The 6698-nt window shown below is 43.3% G+C and overlaps 1 long non-coding RNA gene across 1 annotated transcript; it reads right to left on the reverse strand.

The window, feature by feature from the left end:
- Window positions 1–434: 434 nt before the first annotated feature.
- Window positions 435–6222, reverse strand: LOC139600969 (uncharacterized). The gene is made up of 3 exons (XR_011682738.1): window positions 6130–6222; window positions 2984–3238; window positions 435–2094 (listed from the first exon to the last, which is right to left on the reverse strand). It is a non-coding gene; the product is annotated as an uncharacterized lncRNA (long non-coding RNA).
- Window positions 6223–6698: the final 476 nt, after the last annotated feature.

The raw sequence follows: 6698 nt of genomic DNA on the forward strand, positions 1-6698 counted from the left end.
AGAAGCATGATATTATCTGAAGTGCATTATTATTTTTCTAATAATGGGCCCAAAAGATCAACAGTTTTATTTCAGATTTTTTTTTTTGTTGGAAAAGTTAATTGTTCCTGAAGTGATGCTGCTTTTGTAGTGCTCTTTTATAGGGCATGAAACAATGAATCTTCAAGTCACACTCCCCACTTTCTACCCAGTGCATTTCTCTGCCACTATCAGCTCTGCTTTGGTTTGATCTAACCAGATGGTATCTCACAAGATGCTAGACATGAATATTTCATATGGTTTAGAAACTGTTTTTCCTCACTCTTTAGTGGTAAAATGTGTTGATTTAAGACTTTTCACAACTTGAGATACTTTCTGGCCTGGCGCCACAACTCAGGCCAAAGACAGCTGAGCATTGTTGTCATCTCACAATGTGGGAAGCAGAGGATGTTTTGGACTGCTGGAAAAATTGAGCTGAAATTTTCCATTAAAAGAAAAAGAAAGCATTGTTCAGACAGCAATCTTCCAGTCGAGCTGTACTTAAGTTACATTTTTTTGGACATAAGTGGAAAGTCAGAGGGATTAGATCAATGCAATTTTTGATCCATTGAATCAGCAGCCGAGTTAATTTCAAATCTCTGAGCCAGCAAACACTTTGCTTTCATTCAAGGTTGGTTTTATTTCAGTTTAGGCCATTTCTAACACTGCTTTCTTATTTACAGTATCAAAATGTTCAGCCACTGTATCCTGTGATTTAACTCAATTAACAGTCAACTGCATTTCCCTCAGACTTTGCTTTTGCTCCTCTTTGGAGATTTGAGTGTTTCCTTTTGATTTAGGTCTGTGTTGGTTTTAGTGGATAATCGATATCAAGTTGCAAGTGCTGCACTGAAGCTCTGGAGCTTGCAAAACCAGTTTTTTTGGTTTCTTCAGCTGCACATCAAAATTTTTATTTTAGCTTTTCAGCCATAATCCAGCTCCAGATTAAGACACACACAGCTTTATTCACTTGCCCGCACATAAAACTTCGGTGCCATTTAAGATGTCCTAGACAATCACAGCTCCTGGTTCAGAAGGTCACAAGTCCACTGTAGGTCCTGTACAATTTCTGACAGTCCTATAAATGCATCTGAGATACCCTGGGGCATCTCCAGTGACTCTTGGCACGTGCATTTCAATTGGTTAAATGTAACTGGGCTGTGTGCAGGCATTTCCCTCTGAGCTGGGTATCTGTATTCCCAGAAGAGCCAACAGAGACCCAGCCAGCAGAGCCTGGAGAGCATCCAGCTGACCAGGCCTTAAGTGTCCACGTTGGGATTTGGGATCATCATGCTCTTCTGGTGGACATTCAGCTGACACGTTTTCTTGAGCAGAGTGTGTTTTGTTCTTTCGTGTGCATGCTCAAATCTAATTTAAAGAGTCTCTGCACACCAGAGGAGGAGCCACATAGTAGGAGCTAAGTAGCAAAGGATTGAGGTTGCAGGACTTTCTTTTCAGCTAGAAGGCTACCACCTGAAAAGGCAGGCAAATTCCCAAGCAAAATGTTTCTTAACCCAGCTGTGGTGCTTCTCTGTTCCCCAAAACAAGCCTTGCAGTCTCCTGGAGTGGGAGATGGTCCATTCAAAGAAATGAGCAGTTGTAGTCCCTCAAATCACACTTTATGTCAATGTACATCTGCTCTGGTTTAATTTCTGTTCTGCATCATATGACGCTCCTGTTAGGCACACACTCCACATGGAATCTGTGAGGTGCAGATTCCCATCTATTATCAGTTGGATGTAAGAAGTATCAAATATCAGCCCCTCTTCAGGAAGATGTGGGAGACAAGCAGAGACAACGGTGGAAGAAGAGCTGGGAATTGAAATCAGAGATCCAGGGTGATTGAGAAGATCAAGCAGATGTAGCACAGGGCAGAAGAAAATAAGGACAAATCAGATGGATGGGAGAAGATGGAGATAAAGGAGACGAGGGACTAGCATGCTACTTGAGAGGCAGTATCAGACAATGCTGCAAAAAACAGAGGATAAAGAGTAGAAGAAGGCGTTGGCCCTTTGGCTGGACTACGGTATCGCCCCAGGACACCAGCGGGACCAAGTGTTGAGATTAACAAGAAATCTGTGAAAGCAAAGGAAAACATTTAGGCTGTGTTTGTCAAAGCAGTTTAAAGAACAGTGTAATTCTGCCCTGATGGCAGAACAGCATGGGGGTCACAGCATCTCTGCCCTCTGACACACCAGAACAACTCCTGAGGCAGTGAGTCCCACTGTCTGCTATTACAAACAGCCTCATGAGCAGGTCCAAACCTGTCAAATTTTGTCACAAAAGTAGTTTGGATGCCCCCCATTCTTAACACACTGGAGCAATTAGTTCAATTGGCTACAAATCTGCACTATTTTTTTTTCTGAGACAATTTATATCACCTGTTTCTGCACCAGAATTGGCTTTTCACTTAAATAGTTTCCCCCAGTGTTTCCCTCCTTGTTGTATTTTTAGAAAGCAGTCATGTTCCCTTGCAGCCACTCTTCTGCCAGACTAAACAAGGCTTCTTATGAAACAGGACATTATAAAATAGGCCCTCCATTCCCATGGTCCTTCAAAAAGCCCTTCCTTTCACCTAGTCCACAATGAACCTGCCTTTTCTGAACTCATTCAGTCAGATGTGGCCACAGTTTTTCAGAGAAGCTGGAGGGACAGAAGTGTTTGCTTGTGACCACAGCTGCTCTCCAGAGGTTTCAGAGTCCTGCTTTCAGCCTCTGCAGTCATTCCACACATACAGGATCCATATCATGTCTCAGTCATGGTCCCTTACAGGCCATTTCTGCCCCTCCCAGAGAAGTACTGGAGGGGCTGTGGGCTTCCAGACTTGGCCATTTCCCTCAACAGAGCAGGACCATGCAGATCCTCTGGCTGGAGTTAACTTGCCTCCAGGAAGGCTGTGATTCCTCCTTCTCCTCATTCCTACTAGTGTGGAAACCACTTTGCCTGAGATGAGTTAGATTCATACCTGTATGTGAGATGGCAGCTCTCATCTTCTGCTTAGTTTTGGATCCTCCACCTGTGTCCAAGCCCAAATGCTGGCAGTATGTGGGGAAGAGGTTCTGCCTCACAGCACTTATGCAGCTCTGTGAGGGATCCCAGTCCCACCAGCCCTCCAGCAATGCAGGAACACAGCAATTGTTGCCCAGCTATACTTTTCCTGCAAGGAGCATTGTTGGCTATGCTTCCCTTGAAAAGACAGCACAACACATTTTTTTTTTTCCTAAAAATCAGAACAAAGCAAAATGAACGTTGAAAATAAAGGAAGTGTTCCCCCCCAGGTCATCTATCTTTATGATCTCACCAACTTTCTTTATACCACTTTTATCTTTATTGTTGTTCCTCAGGAGGATTTAACCTTCAGACTCCTTATTTCAAGCATGGGAGTTCTTTTGCAGTGGCTGCAAATATTCTTCCTGAGTTATATTACTTTTCTTACTTTTCAAAGCTAGTCCACCACATTTTTGTTTTACAGCTGTTATAATAATCACAGTCATTGAAGTGCTGGTCAGAAGAGACTTCTGCAGGTCTCTTGTCCAACCACTCACTCAAAGCAGGTATTTTACTAGCACCTGCTGGGATAAGCCATGGCTTTGACCTTTAAAAATCCCCAGGAACAGCAAATCCACAACCTCTCTGTGGAAACCCATGCCTGGACTTCATCACCCTCCAAATGAAAAAAAATTTCATTTTGTCCAGCCTGAAGTTTCCATGGTGCCTTTTGTGGCCGTTGCTCTTCTTCTTATCCTGTCTGCCAGGGCTGAGAGCATTTGTCTACACTGTCTTTAGAGCTCTCATTTTGCTGTGGCTGAAAACAGCTCTCAGATGGTCCCACACTTTGCTCTGCCAGAGAAAACATGCCCAGAGGGTTGCCCTGGGTGGAAATGGGGGTTATGGTCACAGAATCAAAGCATATCTCAAGTTGAAAAGCCCCCATAAGGATCTTGGAGTCCAACTCCCTGCTCCTTGCAGGATGTGCTACCACAGAACCTGATGAGCACGAGCATCATCTGGACACCTTGGGCAACAGGCTCAGATGTGCCTGTGTGGGACCATTGGAGCATCTGGGATCAGCTGTGTCCCACATGGGGAGCTCTGGCCCCTCCACCCTGCAGCCCATGGCCTGCCACTGGATGTGGCCAATCCCTGCCAAAGCACTGGGCTGACCAGACCAGCTCCCATTGGAGTTACTCCTTGGCTCATTGCTGAGGTTGCTGGAGCAGGATCTTGAGAAGTTTTCATGGACTCTCATAAGTGGAGGGCATATGAAGGTAAACTTCCTTACAAAAACTTTAATGCTGAAGTCTCTCACCCAGAACATCCAATTTTCTGTATTTTAGAAATTGATTGTTCTAATTTGTCTTCTAATAAAAACAAACCCTTCGTCATCAACTCTCTCTTAGTGGTTTGGTATGCTCACCCTGAGCACCATTCACAAGTGAGTCAGCACTATGGCTTTGGCTCTGCTCTGGTGCCACCGCAGCGTGTCAAACCTGTCACCACATCTCGCCCTTGTCACACCTTGGCTGTCCTACCAGAAGGACTTTGCTGGAGATCATTATAGTCTCTGCTCACTTCCGAGTCCCCTCCACAATAGAGGGTAATCCATCTCACTGAAAACTGTGGGGAAAATGTTCTTTCTTGCTTCAGTCTGTAATTAGATTATCTTTAGTTATTACTCCACTCTCTCTGCTGGATAGATATGCTTTTACCCTCTTCTCTTTTTAATTATATGGCTAGAAATATTTTACTGTGATATATCTTTTGTCTTACTGTGTTAACTATTCTCTCCAATGTTTCCCTAGACCAGAACAACATCTGTGTACACCACAGAAGCCACAGTTCCCATCAGGTTTTGATGAATGGACCTCCACCAACCTTCAGTGTTCTTGCAGAACACCATGCACCACTATTACCTAAAAATTAATTGGAAATATTATTGGAAACCTTGCTTAATGTAGCTCCAGAGACTGGCTGGGAATTAATGGCTATGGCAAGCTCTACCCCATCCAAAATTTCTTCTGAAAAACCTCAAATGCTAAGGACAAACTGGATGGAGAGCAGAGGGAGCGATTCAGCTCCAGCAACTGAGATGCAGTCCTGAAGGGTGATGACTTCTCTTTTGTGGTGTCAGACACCTGCTGGTGGGGATGTTCTAAACAGACAAAAGTTTTTGGCATCAGCCATTTTGCCAAAGTCCCTTTCTTTTGTAAAAAGTGGATCATATTCCTTTATTTGTCTATTTGGTTAATTTTTTCAGATATCTGAAGATATTCTGAAAATTGTGTTTATTTTCTACAGTGATCAGTGAGACAAAATTTCAAAAATAAACAAAATTGGAAAAATCCACAAAATAAGCGACAGTGGGGCCATTATCTTGCTCTGGGCTGACTAGCATAGCTGGCTATAGCTGTATTTTTAAATGTCTACCATTCAAAACAGGATGGGCTCATGCAGACTGCACCAGCTCTTGGGAAGGTACTAACTGGTTAAAATAACATCTCAGAGTGTAAGATAGGGAGAATTCAGTCCCAGTGCCCAGGAATTTTCCCTGCATTTTTCCATCTGTTTGTGTGGGTGTAACCTGCATGACAGGTCTGGTAATTTATATTAAAATAAATTATGTATTTAAAAAACAAGGGAGGGGAGGATTCTCAACTGTAAATCAAACACTGCAGTTCTGATACTTGTAAATATACTTGTAAAGAAATTAATGATTTGCTCCATACCTATGAGAAGCTGCCAACATGGAGTTGTTAGGAATAAATCAAATCTCATGAATCCAGCGTAGTTCTTTAGCCCCGTGGGGAAAGGCAAAGCAGTTTTTCCTTGGCTGTTATGAAAAATCTTGCCACAGCCCTGTGGAAATGTCCTCTCTGACAAGCAAAGAGAACTGGTCTAGGTGGGCTCTGCTTAACCCGGTGATATCCCACATCAGCACATATCAGATCCCCAAGGCCACTTTCTGTGATGAGACATGAGAACTGGATGGAGGAAGGCAGAGCTAAAATGTCTGGCAAGGAGGAATGTCCTTCACCAGAAGAACTCACTCTAAGGGGGAGAGTGCAACTGCCTGAAAAAGTCGTGCTTGAAGAGAAATTATAAATTACTCACTTTACACCAACGAGGTCGTTTGGGGCTGACAGGTTTGCCCCAGCACCAGACTGGTTGGATGTTCTTGCTGCCAAATTTCCTGGTGATACAGAGCTTACTCAGATACAATTTCCGTAAGATAATGTTCTGGGAAAAGATGCAAGTGTTTGGAAGACTGTTAGAATTCAAATAATCATAATAACTTTGAGAAATAGCCTAGAACTGATAAAGCAAAATTCAATAAAAGCAAGTGCAAAATGTTTTGCCTTTGAAAGAAAAACAAAATCAATAAAAGTCCAAAATGGTCAATATTAGTCCAGTATATTAAAAAAAGAATACAGGACTGTGTTAGACCAGGGGCTGAATATAAGCCAGCAGATAAGAAGCTGTTGAGCCATTCTCGTGTATGTCACATGTAAGAGATAAAGGCCATTATTCCTCTCTGTTTAGCAGGGGCAAGACCTTTCCTGGAGTGTGTGTCCCATTTTGGGCACACATACTTTAGGAAGCAGGGGGGGTGTGTGTGCACACAGACATCTCTGTGCACAGGGTAGAGCTCAGCAGAGCCACAGCAGAGCTCAGAGATTGGT

The sequence above is a fragment of the Agelaius tricolor genome, unplaced genomic scaffold, assembly GCF_023055355.1.
Source record: "Agelaius tricolor isolate 1412-34295 unplaced genomic scaffold, bAgeTri1.0.p SCAF_2, whole genome shotgun sequence".
Lineage (NCBI taxonomy): Eukaryota > Metazoa > Chordata > Aves > Passeriformes > Icteridae > Agelaius > Agelaius tricolor.